Source organism: Rhea americana, unplaced genomic scaffold (assembly GCF_003343005.1).
Source record: "Rhea americana isolate MKP2758 unplaced genomic scaffold, rheAme1 scaffold_38, whole genome shotgun sequence".
Classification (NCBI taxonomy): domain Eukaryota; kingdom Metazoa; phylum Chordata; class Aves; order Rheiformes; family Rheidae; genus Rhea; species Rhea americana.
Genome location: NW_028186512.1, coordinates 4,588,005 through 4,614,969, shown reverse-complemented (window position 1 = coordinate 4,614,969; position 26,965 = coordinate 4,588,005). Strand labels below are relative to the sequence as shown.

At 43.6% G+C, this 26,965-nt stretch overlaps 1 protein-coding gene and 1 long non-coding RNA gene across 3 annotated transcripts in view; one reads left to right on the top strand and one right to left on the bottom strand.

Annotated features, from left to right (window-relative positions):
* Positions 1 to 2,573, top strand: part of LOC146591272 (uncharacterized) — an 11,747-nt gene extending 9,174 nt beyond the window's left edge. The window contains exon 3 of the long non-coding RNA XR_014896853.1: positions 1,087 to 2,573. This is a non-coding gene — a long non-coding RNA (uncharacterized LOC146591272). The remainder of the gene's footprint in view (positions 1 to 1,086) is intronic.
* The window catches only part of MAML3 (mastermind like transcriptional coactivator 3), a 241,318-nt gene that overhangs the window by 132,746 nt on the left and 81,607 nt on the right, over positions 1 to 26,965 (bottom strand). The window lies entirely within an intron of this gene.

The following is a 26,965-nucleotide window of genomic DNA, read 5'->3' as shown; positions in this document are numbered from 1 at the left end:
AAAAAAAAAGCTGTTACTGTCCATGGCTCAAGAGACTGACAGTTTTGCTATCAGTTTGTACGGGTGCTCCAGCCCTCCTGCTTCAGCCCAAAGCTGGTGCTGGTAAGCAGGCAGGGGAAGAACCTTCCTCCTTGGGTGCCCCCCAAGCCTTCAGGACTTGGGAAGCACCTATACAGCTGAGCACCCAGCTCTTTCTAAAGCCCATGGGAGTTGGGTGCCCAGGCCTCAGACTGCTTTAGACACCCGCCACAAGACACGAACCTACATCTCTGACTGCCAAAAGCTACATCACCGTGGGGCGGCAGGAGAGCCCCCAAGCCACCTTAGAGAAGTGGAGCTGTAGCTACGGCTGCTGGCAGGGGGGTAGATTTTCCTAACCCGCAGCAGACGACAGCTCCCTTTGCGCTATGTCCTGCAGCTGCTGCTCAGAGTGAAACGGAAACATCCGCTTCTCCGGGTTCACGAGCAGTGCCACAGGCCACCAGATCAAGGCTGGGAGTGAGCTGCATCAGATATGATTTTGACTTGATTTTCAAGCAGGTCTAATTCTGCTCTCACTTTGACTTTTTCACTAATGCAAATGAATCAACTCCAGCTATATGCTAATGTAACTGAGAATACAATTCAGAAATGGCACAAGGCTTTTGGGGGGGATTTTCTTTTATTTCATGAAATATTCTTAACTCTCCTAGTCTTTTGAAGTAAACCAGAGTATTCAGACATTGCTGGTACAAATTGCATCGTACCAGACTTGAAAATAAAGAACAAACACGTGTTATAATTTAGCATTCAGACAAGACAGCTCAGCACTGCAAAAGCCTGCATATTGGTGCAAAGGAACAAAAGTTTAGGATTGATTCCTCTTTCCAGAGATGTAACTGGAAGCCCCTACTGGCTTTTTTTTAATGTTTTTTAAATTATAGACGCACAGTTTGTGCAGTTACAAGGCTGTATAAATGGAGCTGCTTGGCCTACAGAATGGCTTGTAACACCAAGCAACTCAAAACACTATGATACTTGCTCGTTTGTTTGCTTTTAATGTCACTGATCTTTTCCCATCGCAAATGCTTTATATCCTTTTCCCAGTTACTCACTGCCATAGCTTACCACTTCCCCCTGCCTGACCTGGGCACTCCCAGGTCTGAACTGAGCACAGCAGTGCAGAAGGGTCTCATCCGTTTCATGATGGATCCCAGAAAGCAGCAGTCAAAAYGAAAATCTCCACGTAAAGCAGCTAACTTATCCTCCCTGTGGGCAGGAAGGCCACGAGCACTGCGAGAAGGGTAAGAGGCTTGGGCTCTCTGCTTTGAGTGCCAAAGCGCGTACAAGGAAGGCCCGCTGGTCTCGCACGAGCCCCTTGGTGCGACCTCTGCCTCACCACGAACTCGGAAGCTGCCTGGACACGTGCACACTGACAGTGTCTCGGAAGCATGCAGGAGCAACGCGTGCTTCCAGCATCTGAGGGGAAGCCTGGAAGGACTAGCACAGGTTTTCAGAGAAAAAAGAGTGATGCCACATCCCAGACAATCTTTGAAACTCAAGAAGAGACCATCAGCGCAGGAGCTGCCGTTACTCGGGCACGGGCTGCAGCGTGAAGCGCCCGCCGCGCTCCTCTAGCCCGCAGCATCCTGCCCCGCGCGGCTCCGCTTGCTCTATTCTTCTGCCCTTGGGCCGGGAGGGAGCGCAGGTCACAGCACTCGTTGTGCTCACGGAAAGGTTTAGGGACTTTCATTCTGCAAGACCGCGTGTGCATGCTCGCTCACACACACAGGCACGTGCAAACGCACCAAGCAGCCTTCCTCTCCTCCTCTGCGTTTTCGGGGAGCAGCTGCAGCAAGGGCTTGGGGCGCGCATCCGCGCTGCCAGCCGCACCACATCTGCTCACGGCGCTGCGCTACCGCGTGACTCATGGCAGAGAAAGTTGCAGTTCAAAGGGTAGGAGGTGAAGAGACGTGTGAAAAACGGCTGGCAAAGTAATGTGATTAACACGAGCAAGGCTGTGTAAATCATGATATTGCGRGTGTCTTTTTGCTACTCTCACCCACTAAAAGCAATAAACAAAAGCATAAGCAAGACGCCTCCCCCAGCATAAGTTACATTAAGGTGGTAACTGGCTGATGCTGGCACTTCATAGGGAATTACATTACTTTAATGCAGAGTTGCAAAATTTTACTCATCCACTCAAAGCAAGTCGCATTTTGATGGACAAGCAAAATAAATAGATTTTTCATTGCAAGTGTCCTACTAAAAGGCTGACAAATAAATCTTCCTGGGCTGGCATTATTTCCCATAATAGTTTTGGTGGTGTTAATGCCAGGAATACAGGAGATGTATTTAATGCATTTGTTCATATTCACATACAATTGCCTTTTTGCTTAACAGTGAAGCTCAGTTTTTGTTTCAACCACACTGGTGCAAATCCCAACTAAATCTGTTGATGTTTTCTACTCAAGCAAGTTTATTCCAAGGGACGGTAATGGTATAATAACAGTTGCTCCACTAATATTTCACAGTTCACTCTGATTCTAGCTGCTCTTCTGCAGGAAATAAAATGAAAAAAAAAAAAGAAAAAAGGAACTACTATTAAAGAGAAACAAGAGATTACACTTTTGTTTCTCCTTTTTTGGGGTGCATTTGAAATTCATTGGGATCACCGTAGTTCAACAGCAACTTTAAAAGATGAGCTAACTATTTACATGAATGATTTTGCCATTTCCAGTAAAATCTATCCTAAGGATGGAATTTTCTTCTTCATCATGCTGTAGGATAAAAATATTTCTGAAAGGTTCCTCAGCTTTCTGTATGTTCCTGTTTATATACAGATGAAACTCAGAACTGAAGTGTAGTAAATTACTGCTTCAGAGACCCATGACTTTTCCCTGCCCCCAGCTGCATATATTAATATCAACTGTAACCCAGGTTTGGTCACATTCCAAAGGCCTGAATGCTTTTAGAATCAGAAATGCAGTTTTTCATTAAAAAAAAAACAAAAAAACCCCAACCAACCAAAAAAAAACATCTGTTCAGTGTAGGTATTTCTACACATCTGTCACCTGAGTACTTATCCTGCTGCCTAAATAAAATTATACAGAATAAAAATTTGCTTCAGTGGTTGACTATCATCAAAAGATTGTTTCACCAAGCTTCTTCAGAAAATAAAGAATATAAAGAGGATTTAAGCACAAAACAAACATAGCCTCTCCATCGCTCGTGGCAAGAAGAGTGCAGGCTGTGAAGCTACCACCTAAATAYGGCCTGCAGAGTCCCCCTGACAGATCTGCATGCTCACACAAAAGCATCTGCCAGCAAAGCTAGCGGAGGCATCAGCCAAAGAGTATTTTTAAAGTACAGCGTATGCAGCACTTCCTCCACAGAAATGCAAGCCCAGGAACAGGGCTTCCTGGCTGGCATTACTGCATTTACCCTACRGCACTTTCTGCTGGTTCAACCACCTCGCGCAGAGCGACGCCCCCGGCTGAAGCGCCGAGTCGGCGTTTCCGGAATGGCCGGCCGGCGTCGGCCGCCTCCTTGGGGAAGGAGCACCAACACGGCAGGGTATCGCGCTGCTTCCGTACCGAGAGCCTGCTGTCAGACACTGCACTGCAGAAGAGCTCCCCCGGCACTGTCCACACTAGGAAAAAGCGCTGTTTCCAGTGACCTACCTTAACTCAGTTGGTTAGCCCGTTTCAGTGCCAATACCGACGCGTTTGAGCTTGGGCTTGGGCGCTCCTCTGTCACCAATGTGGCTTTACTAGGCAGGCCCAGGATAAGCTTGAGAGAAAAGAGCTCTGTTTTGTTGCTAGACTCAAGGCTGAAAGCTATTTGTAGCCACRTAACCTGGCTTTAATGTCACACTTTTACATGTGTGACGCTAATTTACATGTGTCCTACAAACATCCAGCCATTTACTTGGGTGCTAAAATATGAATTTCAATACTTCAATGTAGGCATACATGTTAAGAAACATCCACCTTCTCTTTCCTGTCCCATCTTCTCTTGATTTAAAAATGGATATAAATAGCTTTTAATACTTAATAATGTGTATTTTACCTCAGGGCTGATACGTATGTAATACATATCTGCGGCGATTGCTAGAATTCAAACACATGCAGTAAATTGTAAAAAGCTGATGGAGTGTATTAATTTGAGTTATGTGCCAAAACAGTCTGTGCAAAACTCTGCGCTGCCTTAACTTCCCACAGTTTTAACTTTAATTACTTTGAACAGATTCAACCAGCGTCGCCTCTGCAGAGGCTGGATGCTCACGCTCAAGTCCCAAGGGTTCCACGTGTTTCTTCACAGCCAGCACTGGGCCGGGAGCTGATGTGGGCTCACARGACACGCACCCCCACCATGCTTTTAAGTGAAGGCCTGTTTAAGGCCTGTTTCTCATGAAATGCTTCAGCCAGCGAGGCAGCCAGCACGGCCGGGGCTGGACGCAGGCCTGCCCAGCGCAAGCTAAGCTCCACTTGGCACCAGTGCAGTAAGTCAGTGTTAGGGCCCCTGAACCCTAGCAAACTTTAATAGCGATGAAGAACATAAAACTCGAGAAAAATTATTCTCAAGTGCTATAATACTGATTGAATTTCCATAAGGTGCCACAAACCTTCCTACAGAACGCTGTAGCGACATCGGTCGTGAATAACTGCAAATAAATAATTGGGGAAAAAACAACCTGTTTTAAAAATGTGTCAGAGATGCTACAGAAAGCTGCCTGGGATTGTKTTTTCAGCAAAAGGCTCGAATTTCTGCAGAGAACAGAAACAATTCATAAAAAAGCATTTCTGGAGCTGAAAACTTAATTGCTGCGAGAAAACTAAGCTGACTGTTCTGCGCCTCTCAGGTCAGAACACCCGCACGTCCAGACAGGAACGTGCTGGGCCCATTTCTCGTGCGAGGGTTGTCACCCGGCCGCTCTCCACTCTCCCACCCCACAGGGACGCATCTGCCTCTCCGGCGCTCTGCGGCGGCTCGTTGCCGTACCTTTCCCCGTGTCAGCAGCACAGTCCACGTAGTTGCCCCTGTCTGAAGACTTGCTCTCCCCCAAGCCCAGTTACCTTTCAGCTAAGAGACGAGAGACGCGCAGAACCGTCTCTTTGGCTTCACTAAAGACTTACACCGGACGTAAGGGACTGGAATAACCTTGGCCTTAGAGTACTCTTTGCCCCAGTACTTGAAGTATTAAATACAACTAATTTCCACCATTAGCTTTATTTAGAAACCACACTGCTCGCTGCTGAAAGAGGAACCTCATCATCATGCCCACACTGAGTTGTGCTCTGTGGTATTTAAAGACAAAATGTACAAACCAGCAGCTCAGCTGCCTGTCAGATAACAGAACTGGGTTCCTGATTTTTTTTTTTAATAGGCAATGGGCACCAGCAGAGCCTCCGAGTGCACTGCAACGTGCCCAAGCGCCTTGCCAAGCAGGGCCAGTTCTTTTCCTGCCTTTTCCTCCCATCGGCAGTCTCACCAGTGTCAGTGGAATTATTTGTTCAACTGCAGAGAGCACAATTTGATAACGAACATGTCCCTTGGTGTCAAAAAAAAGTAAAAATAACACTTGATCTGAAGACTAGGTAGAAAATACTATCTCTACTTACACAGCTGTGACACCGAGCAGAAACAGAGAGGTTTGACATGAAGAAGTCTGCCTCTGGTTTCAGGGGAGTTTTACGAGGCTGCTACCACCCAGCTTGCAGCGTGATCGTTCCTGATTGAGGTTGCAGTTCAGGAACATGTTACACATCTCAGGTTCATTCCCATTCAGGGCAGCATATTCTGAACACTGTTAAAAATGTAGGTGCACAGGGGCAAAGGACTGACTGGATGTAGCAAGAGAGCTACTACATTCTCTCTCTCCCCCTCTTAAAAAAAAAAAAAAAAAAAAAAAAAAAAACTTAGTCTCTTAGTCAAGGTCAAATATTGGCAATATGGAGAAAAATGCACTGCCAATGCCCCAGTGGTGCCAGTTCTGTGAAGAGGACACCAGTGTGCAGTGCTGTCATTTATGTACCTATTGTGAATGCAGAAAAACCCAATTTATAAATAAAAAGCTCAAAGAACCCATAACACGACTTAAGTTTCCAAACACTTCCAACAGTTAAACAGTATCCTAACTTTAAAGGCTGTAATTGGCAACCAGTTCTTTAAAATTAATCTTTAAGTACTGCTTTAACAAAATGCTTTTTCCTGTGAAAATCAAAAACTCAATCCAAGTCAAACACCTGTTAAGAGATCTTGCCCCTCTCCACTGCAGCACTGAAAAAAATGCATTAGCAGAGATACAGGTTGGCTTCCTCCCCCTTTTCAGCTCATTACCATCAGTTTTGAGAACTGATTAGCCGTGGTTGTTATTCATTAGTCACATCTCTAAAATCTGAATTATAAACACCTCTGTGAGGTCTTACTCCAATCAACCTATTTTGAGTCTTGCAATTAATACTAACACCAGGAAAACAGCTGAACAGTGTACATTTAAAGACCATCCCCTCTTCCCACCAAAACCCAAGCTTAGACTCGCATGAAAAGGAAGGCTAAAACAAATCTACGCGTTCTGCCATCCCTGATGCACATTCTTCTCCCATGTACACAGCAGCCTGTTCAGGTGGTTAATGCAGAGATATAATGGGTGCACTGTAAGCTGTAAATACGAGGCAGCCATCAGTGTTTCTCCTGATGGGGTCAGATGCTACACAGCTGCTAGATCTCGGGAGGGCAAGAACACGCAGGCATGACAGACTGAGTGAGTGCCATTGGTTGTGTGCTTGCTCTGAACACCCAGCCCCGGACAATAATCAATTACGTGGGGCTGCTAATGATACTGATCAAATKCACTTAGCATTCGGCACCTTGAGGGCTGCAATCCTGACACTTTGAGAACACTGAAGGTGCCCAGGGGCAAGATGAAAAGAAAGGCTGGTGCCAGCAAAATCCTCAAAGCCAACAAGGCAAAAACAGCTTTTCCTTCTCTAACAACCCCCCTTTAATTATAAAAAAATATTTACTTAGGAGTAAGCACAATCTTTTCCATAAGACAGCACAATTTACAGATRCTGTAGCGTGGTGTGAAAGGTCGGGGCCAGTAGCTTCACACGGAGCGGCCCCCGCTGCTTGAAGAACGACTCGCTACAAGAAGCGTATTCCCACCATACAGACCGGCTTCCAGTAGCCTGTTTACCAGCCTGTCTGGCTCCTACCTGGTCTGAAGTTACTTCCCAGGCTAGACCTATGATCCAGGGTCATTTGGCTTCCTCATCACTATCATTAACTCAAAACGTTGACCTCTTTCCAGCTTTCATGACCAGGAAGGATTTTCCCACTGGTTTCAGTGAGTGCAGGATAAGGGTAAACACTGCTCTGTCTCAGGCATCCTAAATCACAAGGTAACTCTTCTCTAAGTTCTTTTTCATCCATAACTAGGGTCTTGCTCATGTACCACAATTCTACTGCTTTATCTATACACACTATTTATTCCCTGTTCCTATATGAGAAAAAAGATTAATTGCACACAATGATATAAGGCACTGCTCTGCATACCTGAGATTATATTATTATTTTAAAGGGGAAGAAAGGATTTTTCCAACTGACAGAGAAAATCATATCTAACTGAGAAGAMAAACAGTAGGTTAGACCAGACCTAATGTCCTAACTGGTTCTTCACTCTCAGCTCCCAGACCTAGGATTCTGGGCATCTAAAACCAGCTTTTCATCCCTTGGAAATCACCCTTCCTTCTGCTATATGGCAGACAGCCCCATAATAACACTTTGACTGACTGCAGGGATCAGTTGGCAGCCTGGAACACACTCAAAAATGTCTTTACAAGCACACTACACAAATCACCAAAAGAAAAATAAATGTTGAAGAAATTACAAAACAGAACTGCCTAAAGAGAATTTGTAATACTTAGTCCTGCAGATGTTCCTTGGCATGATGTATTGCAGATGTATGTTCCCTGGCAGCCCTTTCTCAGGATGCAAGGAATTAATAATAAACCAACAAATGAACATACTGCACATCTGCATCACCAAGTTATTTTTGCAAACCATGTGCCAGGATTATTTCTCATCTGTTCTGGGGCAACCTTATCAGCATGCATCAGCCTAGGACATGAAGTGATGTATACCATGTCTGCTCAAACAGCAGAGGGAAGCTTGCAAGTCAGGCAGGATGCAATGACTCTATTTGGACTTTAGCCAAAATATGCTCACTGTGCAGAATGGAAAGAAGAATCCTCACCCAAATGTGCAGTGAGGATTCATTAAACTTAAGAAATAAGTTTTTATTAAGAGACCTGCTTAGCTAATAACTATTCATTACCAAAAATGCAGTAAACAAGCCAGCAATGATGGCTGATCCCTTCTTTCCCTCAAAAAGTGATCCYCTTTTCCTTCAAAAAGTGTCATAGAGATCCTTTACCACTACAAGTTTTCATAATCTCAGTTCTATGGCTCAAGAATACCCCCAACAGGACATCAGCTTCTCATATCCTAAACAGGAATCCATATCTGCTCTGAGCTCCAGACATATCACTGCTAGTTAMTGCATTGCCACCAGACCTTCCTAGCTGTGGAGATTAGGAGAAGTCTTCTGGTAAGTGCAGACTCACTGGAGACTGGGTGGATGTTTATGAGAACTGACAAGTTCATGACATAAAGCAAAGCTACTAAGATTAAATAAAACTTGGCTTGCATGAAATGACCTGGTGTAGTATCAGGTTCAACACAGGCACCAGCAGCTTGGAAACTGCTACCCCCCACCTCCCTATTACTGCCCACAGTGATGGCTGAGAGAACTGGGCTTGTTCAGCCCTAGAAACAGATGGCAAGGGAGAGGTTTTCCTGCCACCTTCAGCTACCTAATGTAGGATGTCACCAGTCTTTTAGTGGAAGTGTACCATAGTAGGACAAAGAGCAATGGACACAAGCTTCAACAGTGGAACTTGCAGAAAGATACTAGATTTTTCAGTGTAAGTAGAGTCAAACAGTGGTGCATGCAGCCCAGAGAAGTTGTGGATTCTCCATCCTTCGAGATATTCAAAGCCCAACTAACACAGCCCTTAGTAACCTGATGTAGCTGCTTTGAGCAGGGGCTGGGCTAGACAGCTTCCAGAGATCCAATTAAATTATCCTCAAACAATGCCAGCTTCAGGAGAAAGACCTACCTAGCTCTGGGGATTTCTTCTCCTCTCCTGCTGCGTATTCCTGGAGTGCAGCAGAGCAGAGGAACACTGAAAGATGAGAASAGAGAAACAGGCACCTTCATTACCAATATTCAGTTAATATCTTAGTTGTGAATACTGCAGGCACAAGGATATCTTTTTCTAATACATCTGTGCTGCACTGGTGTGTATTCCTTCACCTTTTACAGCAGATCCTGATACATGGCTAGGGCTTACAAGCACTTACTTTCACAAGCACTAGCAGGCTTGGCAGCTTCGACAATGTTAGTCAGGTGTTTTTTACTAGCATGAAATTCACTCCAACATTTACTGTCAATCACATACAAACAAGAGGGAAAAAACCCATATTCAATTAAAGTGCATTACAAGACAGAAAATGAGGCACAGAATCTTATCCTTTTTGTGAACAAATATTAAACCAGCATGGCTTGCACTCTGTAAGTTGGAGTGATATCCCAGTGAGTCCACTGGACATGAACTCCTGAGAACACACCGGAGATCTTGCTACTTTAATGAAACTTGCTAATACCTTGCATTAAATTCTTCTTGTTATTACTGCCTGCTCCATCTAAGGGTTGCTTTGAGGCAATTAWTAGTAACTTGTTATTCAATACCATTATGCAATTCAAGTCTCAAAAAATGCAATAAACTAGTTCTTTTCTGTAACACTCTCACTCTACTCATTCTCCTGTCTACTCCATATACCCATCTTAAATACAATATCAGAAACATCAGCATTTTCTCCACAATACTAGGCATCAGATAACTAAGATGCATACTTATGTGCTTGAAAAGCCACAAAGAGATTATCTGTGACAAATTGGTATTTTGAGCAAACATTTTAGGAAAAAAAAAAAAATCTATCATTTAAGTTCTCCAGAATATTTAATTCACCATGTCATTCCAATTCTCCCTTACCTCTTTCACTTGAAGGCTCAATGCTACAATCAGACACATGCCTCTTTTACCTTTATCTCAGACTAGAAAACCAATTTTGCATATTGAATTATTATTTATTTCTATGGATGTCTCTGGATTCCTTTGACAGTTTTATCTTGCTGAAGAGAATAAATGTTCTTTTGAAAGGTACTGCCAGACCGCCTTCATTCKCTGATGCCAAAGGATGCGGTCGGCAGAATCTGTCAAAAATAACTCACATGGTCTGAGGGATCTGAAAATTACAACTGCTACTTTCTACATGGTAGCTTTGGATATGTCCACTTTACCACCAGCACCCAGTCCCTTCTTGCCTTTTCCCCTGGTCACCATGGGAAGTACGTATTGGAGAAGCAGTGCTACGACTTGAGCGCACCTGAAATCTGGGCTTGCTTTTTCTCCTAACATTCTGCAGGTACTCACGCCTAGAGTGTTTTTGAAATATAAAACAAACAGGCTAAAAGAAGCTAATTTAAACTTAAACCAGAATCCTGTAATGGCTTGGGGATTTTGCAGTGACTGCTTTTGCTGGTATCTGAATCTGACTCTGGAAACAAGCGTTCGTTTTGCAAAGCTCAGCACAGGATGCAGTGGCAGAGAGGGACGAGCAGAGTGAGGCAGAGGCACCTGGGCAGCACCAGGAGACCCAGCGTGCATCCCTGAGGCAGTGAGGGCCCACACAGCACAAGGCAGACTCCTTTCCCCTCCCTTCTCCCCCCCCTGCCCCAAGACAGTGACTGCCTGGAGGAGGCACTGAGAAGGCACCTTCCCACAGCCTCTCCCCAGGCCAACCCCTTCCTCCCTTTGGTGCCTGCGCCAGTTAACTCACACCTTGCCATTGCAGAGAAGTTGTGTCAGGAGGCCTTTACAGCAGCACCTCCGCTTCACACCGCCCGATCCTCTCTGGGCTCCCAACAGGACCCAGAGTAGTGAGGGCTAACTACTTCCAGGCAAAGACGGCGTCTTTGTAGACCATGCTGTATTCTTCAGCATGCTGCAATTTCCAAAAGGSTCTTACAGAAAATAAGACAGCCCCTCAACGCAGACTACGAGAGTAGCTGAGAGAAGCAGCGCAGCTCAATAGAAACCTCCCCTAGAAAGCAGTTCCTTCACTGACGCTCCAGTCCTGAGGCATACGGACCTTCAGAGTTCAGGGCCAGCCTTTCTGCTGGGTGGGACGAAGCTCTAGGTGGCCAAGGAAGACAGTGGTAGGCAATATGTTGTACTTGGGTGCAGCAGCCAGGTGAACACTTTCCAGTAAAAACAAACACCAATTTATTTAAAATTTGTGGAGCCATAAAGGGAGGGTGGCACTTTGGTCAGAGCTTATACAAAGCAGWACGAACTGCATYGCTCTTAGCAGCCACCAAACCCTGCRTGTATGCACATGCACAYACACAGGCACACACACTGCATTGTAGCTAAGCTTTGATACAACGTTTTATCTTCACAAGTGAGAAGATCAAGTGGCTATGGCATTTGAGAATTACCCAGGGCTTCCTTTCCAGAGAAGATAAATACAACACTTGGATCAAACCTGAGTCACTGAGCTGCGTACTGACTGACAGCAGTACATTGAGCCTGTATGTTCTCCCAAGACAGTCACACCAACCTCTATCTTTTTTAATTGAATCAAACAAAAGGATTCAGAATACTTTTTCTTAGGTATTCACAAGAACTGCCACCTTATATTAGACCACAGATCCACTTAGCCTGGGTATCATTTCTTTGACAGCACCAGCAAYGGGTGCTTAAAGAAACAAGGCAAACGTAGAGGATGCCTGCCCACTGTATGTCCTGCCTAGCTTCCCAGTATCAGCCAGCGGTTCTGACCTTCTTGGGTCTGAAAAATGTATCCAGGTGCTTGACCTGACATGGTCCTCTCTTCCAAGAACTTGCCTAGTTCCTCTTTGGATCCAGTTTAAACTTTCAGCCTTTATTGCAGCCTGTGGTGAAGTTTCACAGCTTCATTAGCTACTCTTTTCCCCACGTTTGCACCTGCTACCTAGGAATCCTGCAGCATACGTATATTTGTAGTATGCATATATTTGCACAAGCAGTGAAATTGGCCACATAAACACTTGTGAGCTGTTGCTTACGATGTACACGTGGTTTTGACATAACTGGGTGGCACTTCTGAAATGAAGATGGAAACTTCCTGCATTTAAAATTTACATCCTTCACTGTGGTTCAGCTCAGCTGGAAGAGTATGCTATTTGCCACGATGTGCACCCTAAAGAGAAGTCACAGAATACACAGCCATCTCTCATTCCCAATAAGCAGAAACATCAAAGCAATCAAAACTCTAAATAGCTATTAAGAATCTATTTTTTTTTCCTTTACGGTGAAAAGCACTTAGAAGARTGTTTTAGATTATGCTGGCATTCCCAAACCAACATTGGCCTGCTCAGGCTAGTCTCYAGCTGCTGCAAGTCTCAGGAGCCCCGCAGCAGCCAAAGGATGCACTTGGCCAGTCCCGTGCTGCTTGAAGTTGTGAGGGAGTGAAAGAGCCAGTTCACCAAGCAATGTGCGCATGCATCGCTATTATTAAGACAGGCCCAACCTCTGCCAGATCCAAGCTAGATTCCTTTGAAGTCTTGTCCAATCTCAGGTCTAACCGGATGTTTTGTCCACCTCGTTGCAGCAGGCCTGGCTAACAGAACGCAGGCGGCTGCTCCCTCACAACTGACACAGTCTCTGAAAGAAGCCACTGTAGAYGGAGATGGACCAGCAACATCCAGCCCTCGCAGACTTCTTAGGTATGCAGCTAGCTGAGGCCAGGACACAAAGCTTTGTGGGTTTTCACTGCCAGAGGCAATCTGGTGAAACAAGGACGAATTAGCGTCTAGTGGTTCATCCACACTGCCCAGTGCTGGTATTGTGTGGGGCTCCAGCAGGCATCAGAGAAAGGTTTGCCCCAACTGATTTACCCTGCCCCAGGCAATCTTGCACATCACTGCACTGTGCAGCACACACATATGCCTGCCCTGGCTACATTTCCAAAGGGATCTGTTAGAGAAATACTAAGCTAGATGCTGTCCTTGCAAATTAGCAATTACAGTTTGCTATTGGTGATACCTTGAGACCTCTGTCTGCAGCAGGTTACCTGGCATGGCTGCAAGTGAAGCACTTTTCAAGAGGCCATTTTGGGATTGCAGCCAGGTCTTTACAAGGTACTAGAATTTCAATAATGAAATTAAAAACAGAATTTAGCACTTGTAGGACTAAAGAAAACGAGATGTGGCTTTTTCTTTATGGCATCTCTCAAACCACTAAAATAAAAATTACACAGTTCTTCATGATCAAGAATGCAAATCATAAAACCAGCTTCTCTGTAATGCAGCAAGCATAAGGGCTGGGAGACTTTAAGGGATATGGCTATGAAGGAAATATTACTTGGTTTAGTAAAAGGATCTGAAAGGACCACTCTCATACTTGGGTCCAGCCTCTGCTGTGCTCAGTGGATTTGGACTGATTTATTTCAAACATTTTTTTTTTTAACAAGCATAATTGAAAGGAATAAACTCCTTAAATACTACACAGAGAGAACAGTTTGGTCCCAGACAGAACCAGGGTCCTTTTGAGAGGTCAAGAAATACACAGTGGTTAGGACGTTGCTTCCACTGAAAAAACTAGAGGAAACAAGGTCCCCCTGACCCTACGTGCTTCTGAAAAAATCTTCCCTTGAACTACATGCAAACACAGACAGCAAAGGCCACATCTTTGAAGGACCCCATGCTTTTCATGCATGGGGTTTATATGGAGTGCAGACCCTATATACAGCAGTTCAGCTGCACGTACAATCAAACGTGTGAAAACAGAAGCCTTGTATCAGGCCCATAGGAAATCAGAAGACATCTAGCCCCAGCTCAGGTTTAACATCAGCCATAGGTAGCCTAAATTTCAATGTRATTAGTCACAATTACTCCTTAATCCCTAAACTCCAACTAATATGAATTTTAACTAYGAATTTATTATCCCTTGCATCCCTCCAATGGAAGGGACTGAGAAATCAAAACCGAATCTGCAACAGACTCTTAACCAGAAAAAAATAGCAATGGCTGCTGTACAAACACAAATTATATTACTAATGTGATCTGGCAGTTTTACTTGAGTCCCATAGCTGCAGCTTAATCATATTTTTGACACAGCTAAATTGCTAGGATACAATGGGACCTGTAGCTAATAACATTGCTTCAAAAATAAACAAACTCCTGTTTTTCTAAAATGATTATGAGGAACTCCCGTATATTTTAGATGAACTGCATCTGCTTAACCAGCCTGCTCTGAGACGTCRTCACATGTTAAGTGGCCTGTTTTGTGCCAGGATGGCTGCAAGGCATCGGCCAGCACTTTACGATAGGCATTCTTGCTGCTGCTCTCAAATGGCCCCTCTTGGTTTACACCAACATTTAGCACAGTAGTCACAAAGAGCGGGAAGACTTCATTTTTATTTTTAAGAAGGGAAAACACAACACTGAAGATAGCGAAATCACAACTGATTTAGATCTAGAGCAGATATAAACAAAAGGAGGTCCAACCAATGTGCCTAACTTCCAAAGTGATGGGGTGCCTCAGAAACTCTCAACCTCAAACTTCAGTGCTCAGCCCTCGCCAGCTCTGCATCTGAGCAGGGCCAGGCTCAGCAAGGTACCAGCTGGCCGATATCCCCCCTGCCTGAAGCTCTCTGGTGAAAAAATAAGCTCCTACCTGGCACTGCCAGCCCCACCCTCCCCCAGAGATCTGCAGACTACTGCTCATTTGAGCACCTGCTAAACATTTCAGTTAACGCCCTTGGTGCTTAGCAAATACCCAACAGTTAGCTAAATGAAGGCAGCTGATCCTGACTGAAGCAGATACAGGAGCATTCAGAATTCAGAGGAGCAGCACCGACACAGACCGGCGAGGGCACTTCTCTCCCGCAAGGGTTAGTGACAGCTGCTGGTGCCGGCTCAGTACGGAGGAACTCGTCCGTCGTTACAACTCTTTGAAAAATCTACCTAGACCTTGGAAATTGTTTAGGCTGGGTCTGAATGTGGCCCAGAGTTTCTGGGTTGTTTTGCACTTGCAAAGTCTGGAGGAGTCATTCTGCCATCACATGGATTAGAAAATGATTGGGAATGGGATGTTTTGGTTAGAGAAAACATGAACCAAAAGTCAAGATGGCAGAATGAAAAGCATCTGATTAGCCACCCTCTACCTCTTAACCATCCCCAAATTTACACTAGGAGGCATTCGGAACTGTGTGTATGAAATCTAAGCTAGTAATAAAAACAGCCTGCTTGCTCCATCTCATTATACAGCACACCCACAGCATATAACAAGACTGTTCTGAATGTTTGGCTGTTTCTTTTGGAAATTTGTCCAATTCCTTTTCAGGCATTTGCTGATATTTTGTTCTTTGTAACAATCTTGCCTCCACTAATAAAGCTACGCAGTGTGCTTGAATTTGCAAGCATTATTTTAACCTTTTTCTAGATGGATAAAATGAAGTCTCTTTGCATCTTATGTGCTACTAGATAGTACACAAAAGACCTCTTCTAACTACCCACCCTGCAAAAGTCACACCAGACACCTGGCACTACTGAAGTCCAGTCAGTCCCACTGCTAACTTGAATGGGATCTGGGTTTCCTCCTGAGTTGGATTAGTTTCTTAAGTCATAACCTGTATTAAAATACTTACTATGTCAAACTGGTATTTCAGTTATACCCATTACAATGGCAATCCTTATTAATTTCAAGTGATGTTTCCTTTCTGTTTGTGAATTTGTAATTTATTTTATATATATGTGTGTGTGTATGTGTGTGTGTATATATATATATGTGTGTGTATGTATGTGTGTGTATATATATATATATATATATATATATATAATTAAACTGACTCAATCCAATCCAATTGAGGTCAGTACCAGCCTCGAACCTCCTCCCCATTTTTAATGCCTATTGAGATAGGACTCAGACTTCACATGTGCATCAAAAAGAACTCATTTCAATGCATTTCAGACGACACAGGTTCTTCACAATGGGTTTATAGTTGTGTTCTTTTCTTTATTAACCATAGCACGTAAGGTAAAAGCACAAAGGCAGTTCTCAAAGACAGAAAACCCAGAATGCTTTGGGAAAAAATATCTAAACACAACTATTCCGCTGTTCTCTAATATGTTACTAAAGACACCATCATCCCTCATCCCTCCAGAAGTRTTCTTAATTAAATAAGAATCTATTAAAAAATACACTGCCCCTCAGCATAAACTCCCACCCCCACCTTTCGCTTTCAATTTTAAAAGTGATCTATCTTGCCTTCTCTCTGCCTAGGAGCTCATTAGAAACAACCCCTTCTGCACATATGCATCACCTAATACAGATTCAGAGGAAGACAGACAGAAGAAAGGGAAAGAAAGAAATTAGAAAGCAAATGAAAATAGTAGGCCTGGGAGACAAGCAAGCAACTGCAGACAAAGAACACCCAGTACTCGCAAGGGAACAATGAAGGCTGAGAGGCGCGTGCTGGTGCCGTGGGATTAAAACAGAAGCTACTGCTTAACTTTGCAGCAGAGATGCAGTGTTGCTCTAACAAAATTCAATTATCAACAATAACCGAGGCAAATCAGACAGATCTATCACATCAGTTTCTTCGGGTGGCAAAGCGTTGCTATTAAATATGCCTTATGCTTGAAATGGAAGTACAAAGCACAGAGAGTGTTCCTCATACACATACTTGCCACATGCTAATTGCTGCATAAAACCCAAAGGATCATTCCCTGCTACCCAGTTACCCCAGCACCTACTTCCAAATGTTGTCCAACTCCCTTATTGTCTGAAAAGGCAACCTGCTCAAACCAAAAAGAACAACCTACAAGGTCCCTCTCTGTGAGCCAGAGGTAAAAAAAACTGCCATCAGAGAGTCGTTGATTTTTCCATCACAAAACTTAAGGAATTAACTCGCAAAATTTCATCTTAAAATCATTTTTCCATCCTGCAAGAACTTTACCCAAATTGAGCCAGATACCCCAAGGAATAGGCTGGTATTTGTTGACTCCAGACACAAGGCTCTTTCTGAGCTTTACGCTTAAGGCACCTGGCAGAATAAATGACAAAGCACTAAGTGCTTCCTCAGCCCCTCTGACACCAGAATGGATGTGGATGAGAGAACAGCACTTACAGAGGACCTGAGACAGAGAAAAAATCAAAATGCAGTAGATTTGCCTTTGATGTTAGAGAGGGATTGAGCTCACACCTAACCTTCAGCAATTGTTAAAAATGTATGCAAAGTACAAACTGAACTCCAGGTTTAACCAGGTCCTTTTACATAACTATCCAAACATACCTGCCCAAAAGGTCGTTTTACCCTAAAGGTATTCTCAGCTTGTCCTGCACGGACCTCTGAACACTGAACTGCACCTCTAGGTACTTGAGCTGCAAAACTACATGTGAGCCATGTGAATTTATTGTGTTTTTGTAAATAAAAAGTTGCTTCTCAAAAGAAGTTTTAGTAACTTCAAACAGCTGCCTAGCAATCCTTTCAAGGACTGTGGTGGGAAGATCATTCCTTCCCCATCCCTTGGAAAGCTGTGYCAGAAGGGACTAGATGAGGGAACTCAAAATGGGGCCCAGAACGGAGAGTTTTGCTGCGGGAATATTTGTTTCGGGAAGCTCCCTGCAAGGTTTTCTCCTCCACACATTATGGAACTGCTCTTCACTTGGGCTACAGTGGAATCCACTCCAGTCCCAATTCCAATTCAGCCACTAACAGGACCCTTCCTCAAGGGCAGTGCTTTCAGAAGAGCATGCAGTGTTTCAAGGAAATGAGTATGATTTTTTTTCCATGTGTAGGGAGAAACAGAGTGCTGCAGCAGGCAAAGTGCCTTACTGATTTTGGGGGAGGAGAGAGAAAGAAAAATTTCATCTTCCCCCCACCCCCAAAATACAATTCATGGGTCATCAGTTCACCTTCTTCTTTTTACCTTAACATGCAGTCTCTCTCTCTCACACACCCCCCCCCACTGAAACTCCAAGACACTCTGATCTATGGCTTTTTTGCAGTACACTCTCCTATGACAGTTTTGTTCCTGCTCACACTTAGAGAGACAGACGGCAAAAGCTGTAGACCAGACTGAGGTAACCGCAGTCACACTGAGTTGCAAGCTTGGCTAGATTTGCACTAACGTCAAGAAATTAAGCAGGGCTGTGACAAGAGCAGTCCCCAAGAAGCCCAGCAGTTCAATACCAAGTAGGTAGTTACAGTTTAAAAGAAAAAATCCTTTGCCAAACTGGGAGGTGGCAGAGTAGAGCAGCACTGATCTCACCTTGTTAAACTGAGGCAGTAGCTTAGAAATCAGACCTGGTGTATTACTGGGCTACTGTTTGGGGGAAAACACATGGGAAGACACTGGTTCATATCCTAGAAGTTAAGCTGTTGGCTCTTGCTTTCTAATACCTCTTTCCGAAAAACACTTCAAAAAAAAATATTATTTTAGGGTAAAATACCAAATTCTGCTCCTTACATGTAGAACGTGGGCTATGGAGTGTGAGCTGAGTTTTGTCCCTCACATGGTTGTTCCAAAATGGAGGTTTTAATGGAGAAAACCTTACTTCCAGCCTTTTAGCTTCCGTCAGGCTCCACTCAGACCACCAATTGCTCCTGGCTATCTTGTCCATGAACCCTCTTCCTGGCCACTGTGCCTCAATGCCCGGCTCTGCTGGGTGGCAAAGGGAAGGCACCCTTGAGGTTACAGCTGCGCGGATGCCGCAGGGGTTCGGCCCGAGGCCAGCTCCCTTCCAGACCCTCTGTTCTGTTCCTAGCCCACACGTGTTTGGCTGCCCTCCCTACCGCTTGCCCCGGTGCTATCTCACCATATGGACTCCCTGGCTTGCTGACACCAGGGCATACCATCAAATGATATCCCGCCTTGCTTTTTTGCTTGGTCTCTGACCATGCTTTCACCTGGATCTGGGGAATGGGCAACCTCTCAGTTTCTCCAGTTCTGGACATCAGCACGCACTGACTACCCACCTGCTTTTTATCCTGTTCTGGGCTCTGACTGAAGCAAGCTTATCTGAGATTAACTAATGCAGCCCTATGCCAAGCAGCTACAAAACAAGTCCTCTTGCAAAAGGAAAACCACAGGATCAGAAGCTCTGTCAGTAAAACAGAATATTTCTTTTAGCCCTCAGTAGTAGTGAAGCATGAGAAAAGGAAAGAAATAACATCAGTTGCTTCTAATGATCCTTAATACTTTCTAATGTGTACAATTTTTCCAATGATCACTTGTCAAGACAATACTTTTGATTTTATTGTCAGCTTAAAATGAAAGAGACACTGTTCCCAGTCAGGAATCTTACCACTATCTTCAAACAAACAAACAAACAAAACCTCTAAAGTTTTGCCATTTAACTTGCAGCACTGTTACTGAATCAATGGGATTTTGAGCTGAACACTACTTGGGTAAAAAATGCATCGGGACTTCCTGATGCTCCAAGTACAAGAGTCCGAGTACAGGATGTTGCACACCCTGTATTTCATGCTGGGAAATACAAACCTCACCTTTCAGATGAAGAAATGTCAGTTATTCAGCATGTGAATTTATTGCATTCCAATAATGCAGTCCAATTACTGCCCCAGGAAGCCTGCTCCTTCTCAGAAATATGTTTGCATATTTGCACATGTCTAAGGATCAAGGTGACAGAAAGCATCTTGTCCAATTACAGAATAATCTTAGTTTGTTGATGAACATAAGTAGTGATGTCCTCTCCAGATATTCAGGTGATTCACTGTGATTACTTTCTGAGGTCCTAAGAAAGGCAAATATACTGGCCTTGCAGGGGCTACATCTACCCAGCTTCACAGTCAAAGCAAAGGAAGAGATGTGCACTATGTGGAGTATTAATGTACATTATGTTACTGGAAATTTTACTGTTTAAATGACTTGTTTTTGTATTATAGTGAAAGACAACTGATATAAATAAAACTTAGCTTCTCTTAGTAYTCTCTACTTAAATTGTACCAGTAAACATTAACAGTGGTGTTGTCAAGGCTCAAGAACAGGTTCATCCCTCCAGACTGTACATCATGCTAGCTTGTTATCTACCGTTTCATTATGACCTTCCATAAATAAACYGGGAGCTACCTCTCTCCTGGGCTGGCTATTCCCAGAATTTGTTTCAGTAAAACTTCCTGCCCTTCTAATCTTCCTTCATAAGAAGGTTGTCTTTATTTCTGCTGAAAGTGAAGTAGTTCTCAATACCTACTCTTAACTGCCTGCAAGGATCTGTTTAGTAGCCTTGTAGATCCAAGTTTCTTGCATTCCACAACTTTTAACAAAATGTAAGGCTTGTTTCCACTTACTTAGAGAAACATGAAAGACATATGGCCTCCTATTACCTTTCTCCAAAGAGAAATAAAATAATAGCTCAAGAAATGATAAATCTGTATTTTCAACCAAGAGAATGAAAACAAGCCAATTTCCAACTAAGTCTGAGAAAGAAAGAGCGAGCAATAACTGAAAATCATGTTTTTCCCAGTGCACTAAGGCTATGATTACCTGCAATGATTTCCCTTTCAAAACTGTGAACTCTTGTAAGTCACAAGTACGTTTGATAGTAGTTCACTGACAATCTGTCATATGCTAGTTGTCTCAAAAATTCGCCTAGCTTGACCAGTAAAGTGCTAAGCCTCAGCATGCCATTTTGCAGCCCTCAAGTTTATCTAGCAATTACATTTCCTACAAAAAAGCTGCTGTTTGCTTAAACACATTTATAATCACTTCAGCTATTTCTGAATGTGCATACAAGAACAGAATGCCCTGGAATACACAGTAACTAAAAGCTAGGAACATCTCTGTTTTGTGGTTGTCACTTCGCTGCTGACAAAGGAGATGCTATTTGGTAACTGCATAGCTAAAAGACTGATACTGGCCTCTATTTTCTGTTTCCTGATTTAACTTTTGTTTAAGAATGTTACTACTTTGGCTTGCACTCACTCTCTTCCAGTAAATCACATCACAGACTTAAAAACACAGAGGGAGTCTCCTGCTTTTCCCATATATTCGAACTGGGATTTGGAGATCTTCCTATATCATAAACTACAGGTCTGAACCTGACGAGCAACATGTGGGCTGCAGAAAAAAGCCAGCTGAGGGTGAGAGAGGGAACTGTTGCATAGAGTGGAGATAGTTTTATTATCTGTTTACTTTTTGTGGTTTGCACTAGAAGAACAGAATTTAACTGAAATTATCATAGGTTTTGAGTATCAGAGGACAAAAATAGATGCAACTTTTAAAGCCTCCAAACCCAGCTCCTCAGYCTTTTCCTCCAAACACATCCCTGCACCTTTAGATCTTTCAGAGATGTTTACCCATCTCCCCCACCTCTAAGACCTTGCCTACAGCATAGCAGTATATCAATTTGCCTGGCAACCTGACATAAATATCCAACCAACCAGCAAATAAAGCTTGGCATGCTCTTAGCTACAAGGTTTCTGTGCAGACTTGCAACAAAACAGAACCSTCCACCACACAAGGAATTGCCTCATTTTCTTCAGTTCAATTTATAATCTGAAGTTTGAGGGAAGAGGTAGACATCTGTCTCTCTCTATTTTTCTGGATATGTGATGTTCTGAGCTCTGCTATACACACCTCCCTCCTTTGTTTAGAAAACACAAGGTACTACATCTTCTTTACTCATTTTTTAAATTGATTAGATAAATAACTCTTCCAGAATGAGGTGAGACAAAGTGCAAGCAGAGGTGGGAGGTGAACAAGCAGCAGTGCACTGGCAAACACAGAAACGAAATATGCTCGACCAACTCCAGTGCGAATGCTGCGGGTGACGTGCACCACCTGCTCGCTCCACTGGAAACCAGAGAGCAAAGCCAGAGCTGTGCTCACTGCTGGGGGCACCTGCTACCAAATGGGGGAGCTGAGCTCAGGATCCGAGCCCCCGGGCCCTTTTGGAAACGGCACCTCATGGATAGGGTAGAAGTGGTGCAGAGCAGGAACGCACACAAAAGGCCCACGGATGACATGCGTGACAACGAACCCGAGTAAGAGAGTCTCTGTAAAAGAAGCAGACAAGAAAGTCTGACATGAAGTGCCATACTTTGACACATCGTAAAAGTCCTTTTTTTTTTTCCAATTTTTTGTTTAAGATAAAGCATTGCTAATGCAAATAATTTTCAATAATAATGCACTGCAATAATACTAGGACCAAGTTTGTGTGGGATGGAGGTAAATTTAAGTGACATATCTCGTAAAAAAGAGCAAATGGAGTTTAGCACTCGACAGGCTGAGCCACATGAACTGCACTGCAAAGGGGCATGGCTAGGGCAAGGAACGAACTGAAAACCTTAACCTCTACTGTGTGGCTCTTCCCCAATCCACTTACTAACAACATGCATATAAAGACAGCATGATCAAGAGAGACAGAGGGAGCTCAAAACTAAGAATGTTTCATACAACTGAGACCACTATAGACACTAAAAACCTAGGAAATTCGCAGGACAAACCTAGCCCTGCCTTCCCCTCACTACTTAGCTTCAACTTGCAGGGTCAGGCTCCTTCCATCCTTGGCTGGTACCATCTAACACTTTCAGCTGGCTGCCCATGTTCATTTCCATGGCAGGTACTGCAGTAGGTTTAACACACACCGACCTTTCCAGCCATGGGGCTTTCCCCCATACCCAGCTGGTGTCAAGGCAGGCGCTGCATCCTCTGGATTCTCRCTCTGAGCTAGCAGAGCCTGGCAGCATGCCCCAGGCAGCCGCTGGCTCGGCCACAGCGAGCAGGGCCCAGGCTTTGCAGGCGAGGAGCAGGCCACTTCTCTTTCCCTTTCATGCTCCCTGGGCTACTTGGCACAGCTTGCTGGCTTACRCAGAGGATGAGAGGCTGAACTAGACCCAGTATGATCACCAAGAGAATTTATTTGTGCTAGGCCACCTCCATTTTCCTCACACTGCAGGGCAACAGAAAGCCAAGGCTTTCTCCCCTTGGTGTTCCACCTGGCAAAAGTTTGCTCTATCATGTACACAGACCATCACTTCTTTCCTTTCTTCTTTGATTTATTGTTCTCTGTCGGTAAAACTTCCTAAAGTAAAACAACTTCAGTTCTGACATTCCTCATGTGAGCTCCCAGTGTCCCCATGGGTAAGCCTCTCGGATCCTTAGCTTTGCCTACCTGAAAAAATGAGGGTAAGCTTGTTGTCCACCTCAGATTTCCTACATGTTTGATCTTCCCCCACAGGAAACAGTGAGAGCAGAGGCAGGCTTCAGAAAAACTGGTAAAACTTCAACAAAGCAGAGGAAAACCTAAGAAGAAACTCCTCCACCACCCCCATTTCTGGAGGCTGATGAATGTAAACAGTCAATTACTTATAGGGTAAGTCATTTCTCTCTGTCCTTGAGAGCTTAATTTTATACAGAATGGTGTTGTATACTGTGTGACCTCTACTACTCGTGAAGGCACATGCTGAATATTTAGGAAAATTAATCAGTGCAGCAACTGACATTTGGATTCTTATTTTTACAACCAAAGGAATAAAAGCTTTCCGTCCCATTTTTACTTTACTTTCTAAAACAAAAGCTTACACTGACAGAAATCCTGGAACCCTTAGAAAAACAGATCGGTGACAGAGCACTCCTGAGGTACAGAAAGGGGATAACTTTATTTATTCTTCTAAGAAATGGAGAGGAAAAGCTAACCCAAACAAACCATAGGCATTCCGCTTTGTTGGTCAGTTTTGGAGAAATCACATGTCAAGCACCCAAATTATACAGCATGTCTTCTGAAAGCTGAAACACAAACTAGTTTGTCTGAATAGGTTCATTTTACAGTTTTGCTAGATGAGCTTAAAAAAAAGAAGAAGAAGAACAAGAAAGGAATGAAATGAATATTTCAGGCAGTTACCAACAATAGTAATTTCCAGGATCCTMATAAGAAAAATCATCTTGTGAAATCAGATAAAAACAAAGCCCTGTTTTGATCAGGCCTCACAGAAACGTAATGCTCAGCCAGCCTGCACGGTCATTCAGTATGACCAAGCTCAGGGTTTCCCTTTATTACTGTCCATCCTTCTGAACCAAGATGTGACTACACTGTCCTGAGCAGGACACCATAATGCAAATGAGAAGCAACATCTCAGCTGTGGATCTGAATAGGAACACATAAGAGAGAGAAAGGGGGAAAAAAAGAGTAAAATCAAACAGTTTTAATCCAGATCTCTATACAGGTACTTCAGAATGTGCTTTAAAATATTCAAATAAAATTAAAATATTCATTAACAGCAGGACAAAGAGAAGCTCATGAATTTCGTTCTCCTAATAGCAATATCCCTCCCCCATATATAGAAAGTTTGTTATACTAAATACTTTGGRAACATATCATTGTTCAAGCTATTGACAGTTTGTATTATAGCAGTATCTCAGTTACTACTGCAAGGATGTACATATATATATATTTATGTATAAGCCTGATCTTTTTTCCCCAGAGATAAAAGAAGTGGCACACATAAAGCTTACGCATGATACACAAAATGTCTGAGGAGGCAACAGTGACAGCAGCAGCAGAGATGGCAGCAGGTTAGCATTTGCCTAATTGAGCCATTCAGGTTAATGAGCCCCACAATTGTGAAGATCACTGGAAAAACAAAACAAAAAGCCTTCTGCATTTCTTTAACATCATAAGCTTCGAGAGCCTGCTAATCCAGGTTTCCAAAAGAATCCTATTTGTTTCAAAGAGGAATGAGAAGGATACAAATCAGGGACTGAAAAGAAGCACACACATGCACAAACACACACCCGTGACAGCAGGGCTCTCCCAGACACCACCTATTTGAGATGCCGAACGGGAATGCTGAAACAAGACCCTTACTGATAGCAAATTGTGCAGCCTCTCCATCTCCTTCCTTCCACTGGAATAATTAACAATGCTGGCGAGTACATTATCATCCACTTCAGAGTTAACACCCCCACGGCAAAGAACAAAGGAAGTTCACATCTCTCCCAGAGCCCCTGCTGCCGACCGACCCGGTGCAGATTTTGACAAGTTGCACTGCGCCAATTTAGATTCCTTTCACATTTGGAAAACTATGTTTGTAACCACGAACTAGAGCACACTTTTTCAACGACGCTGAAGCAAACAGAAAACAGCTTTCTGAAAACCTGCAAGCTAGCCCAGATCACTTCTTGATCACAATGTTGTTTGACCTGTATTTATACAGAACTCAAACAAACCATTTATAATGATCATCCTTCATCATCAGCAATCATCCTTTAGCTCGAAGGATCCTAGGCTGCCGCTATACCGAGGCTGGACTCTGCACACACTTATGAGAGGCACCCCAGCGCATATGATGCCTCTTACCTGATGGGCCTACAAGCTGGAAAAAGCAGGTGTGCAAAATACTTGCACAAATAATTTTTGCGCATCTGATATATAACCACCAGAGGAGCAAATTTCAGCTGTTGACAGCATGCGGCAGCATTTTGGCACTGGGCAAAACCGAAGCCCTGGTGAAAGTGAAGAGCAGATACCCAGCCTGCCCTAGACAGGCAGGAATGGTCCTGGCAGGCTGTGTTAGCTGACCAGCTGGAGACCGCTCATCACTTCTTTTGTTAGTGAAGTCCACAACCTGCAAATCTAGCGAGGATCTGAGTTGTTTTGGAGGCTTATTTTGCCACATAAGCAACARGTCACTCTCCTACTTGTGACTGGTRGGTATACAGYTTTCATTTGGGTACAGCATCAYCAATATAATTCATCTCTGGGCCACTCTCAGATTAATGAAACTCCCTAAGCAAGCTGATGCATCCTACATCACCTGCATGACTGCAAATGCCATGAAGTGTTGCAGCTCAAAAAGGATATAAAAGTAGAGAAAGTCTCTGCCATATTTCTCATCCATGGTCTTGATAAAAGACTTCAGGTCACTAGACCTTTCTAATTTATAAATTCCAACTGGTTTAAGACCCACTCTTACAAAAACATCATACTTCTGCATGCATCATACTTCTACATTACAAAGGGGGAGGTTTACATAGAGGAGCATTTTCTATAAGGGGCCTTGCTTATAAGACTCATTTGTCATCTTCTCTCTGGTCTTCCCCATAGCCAAGATTTACTGAAAAGCACAGTACTAAACCCCCCATTTGCAGAGGAGGTGCTTGGTTTCTTTGGGGCTTGCTAGTTAGGCATGACAGAGGGAACAACTCCTGATCATTTGGTATTTTTAATGTGTTCTACTGCGCAAGACTGTATTTCTAAYGGAAAGTCAAGAAACATACGGCTTGGAAGAGGTTTGCTCTTCAATATGCTGAACTAAAATTAATAAAACAAACAATTCAAGGTGCTTCACTACAGATACTTTAATTTTTTGTGGCTGTTATAACTTATTCTGTGGAGTTCTCTTCCAAACAGCTGTCACAAACTGCACAAGTGTGACAACATGGAGCTGACACTTCCAGGAGGCAAGTGATGTCAAAGTGCAGCAGCCTTATCCAAGAGATAACAAAACAAAGGGAAATATTATCATGCACTGGGAAGTAGATGGCCCAGAAAAAAGCATTTGCCCTGTAAAAGATAAAAGAAGCAACACTCCAACCAAATCAAACCAGGTCATTTGTTATCTCTCTTCTCCACCTTCCAAATACCTCTGGTTACTAGGACCCCAAACGATCTGCAACATCATTCGAGTGGGGGCAACTTCACAACAAAACTCAATATAGTGAGTTGTAGCATTGAGAACCTTTTGGCAGGGTGGTTCTCGATATAGGTAGGAATTAGTACAGATAGCCTCTCCATTAGGCTCTGTGAAATGCTTGGACAAAACCAGCCCTCAAGGGTTTGGCAATCCA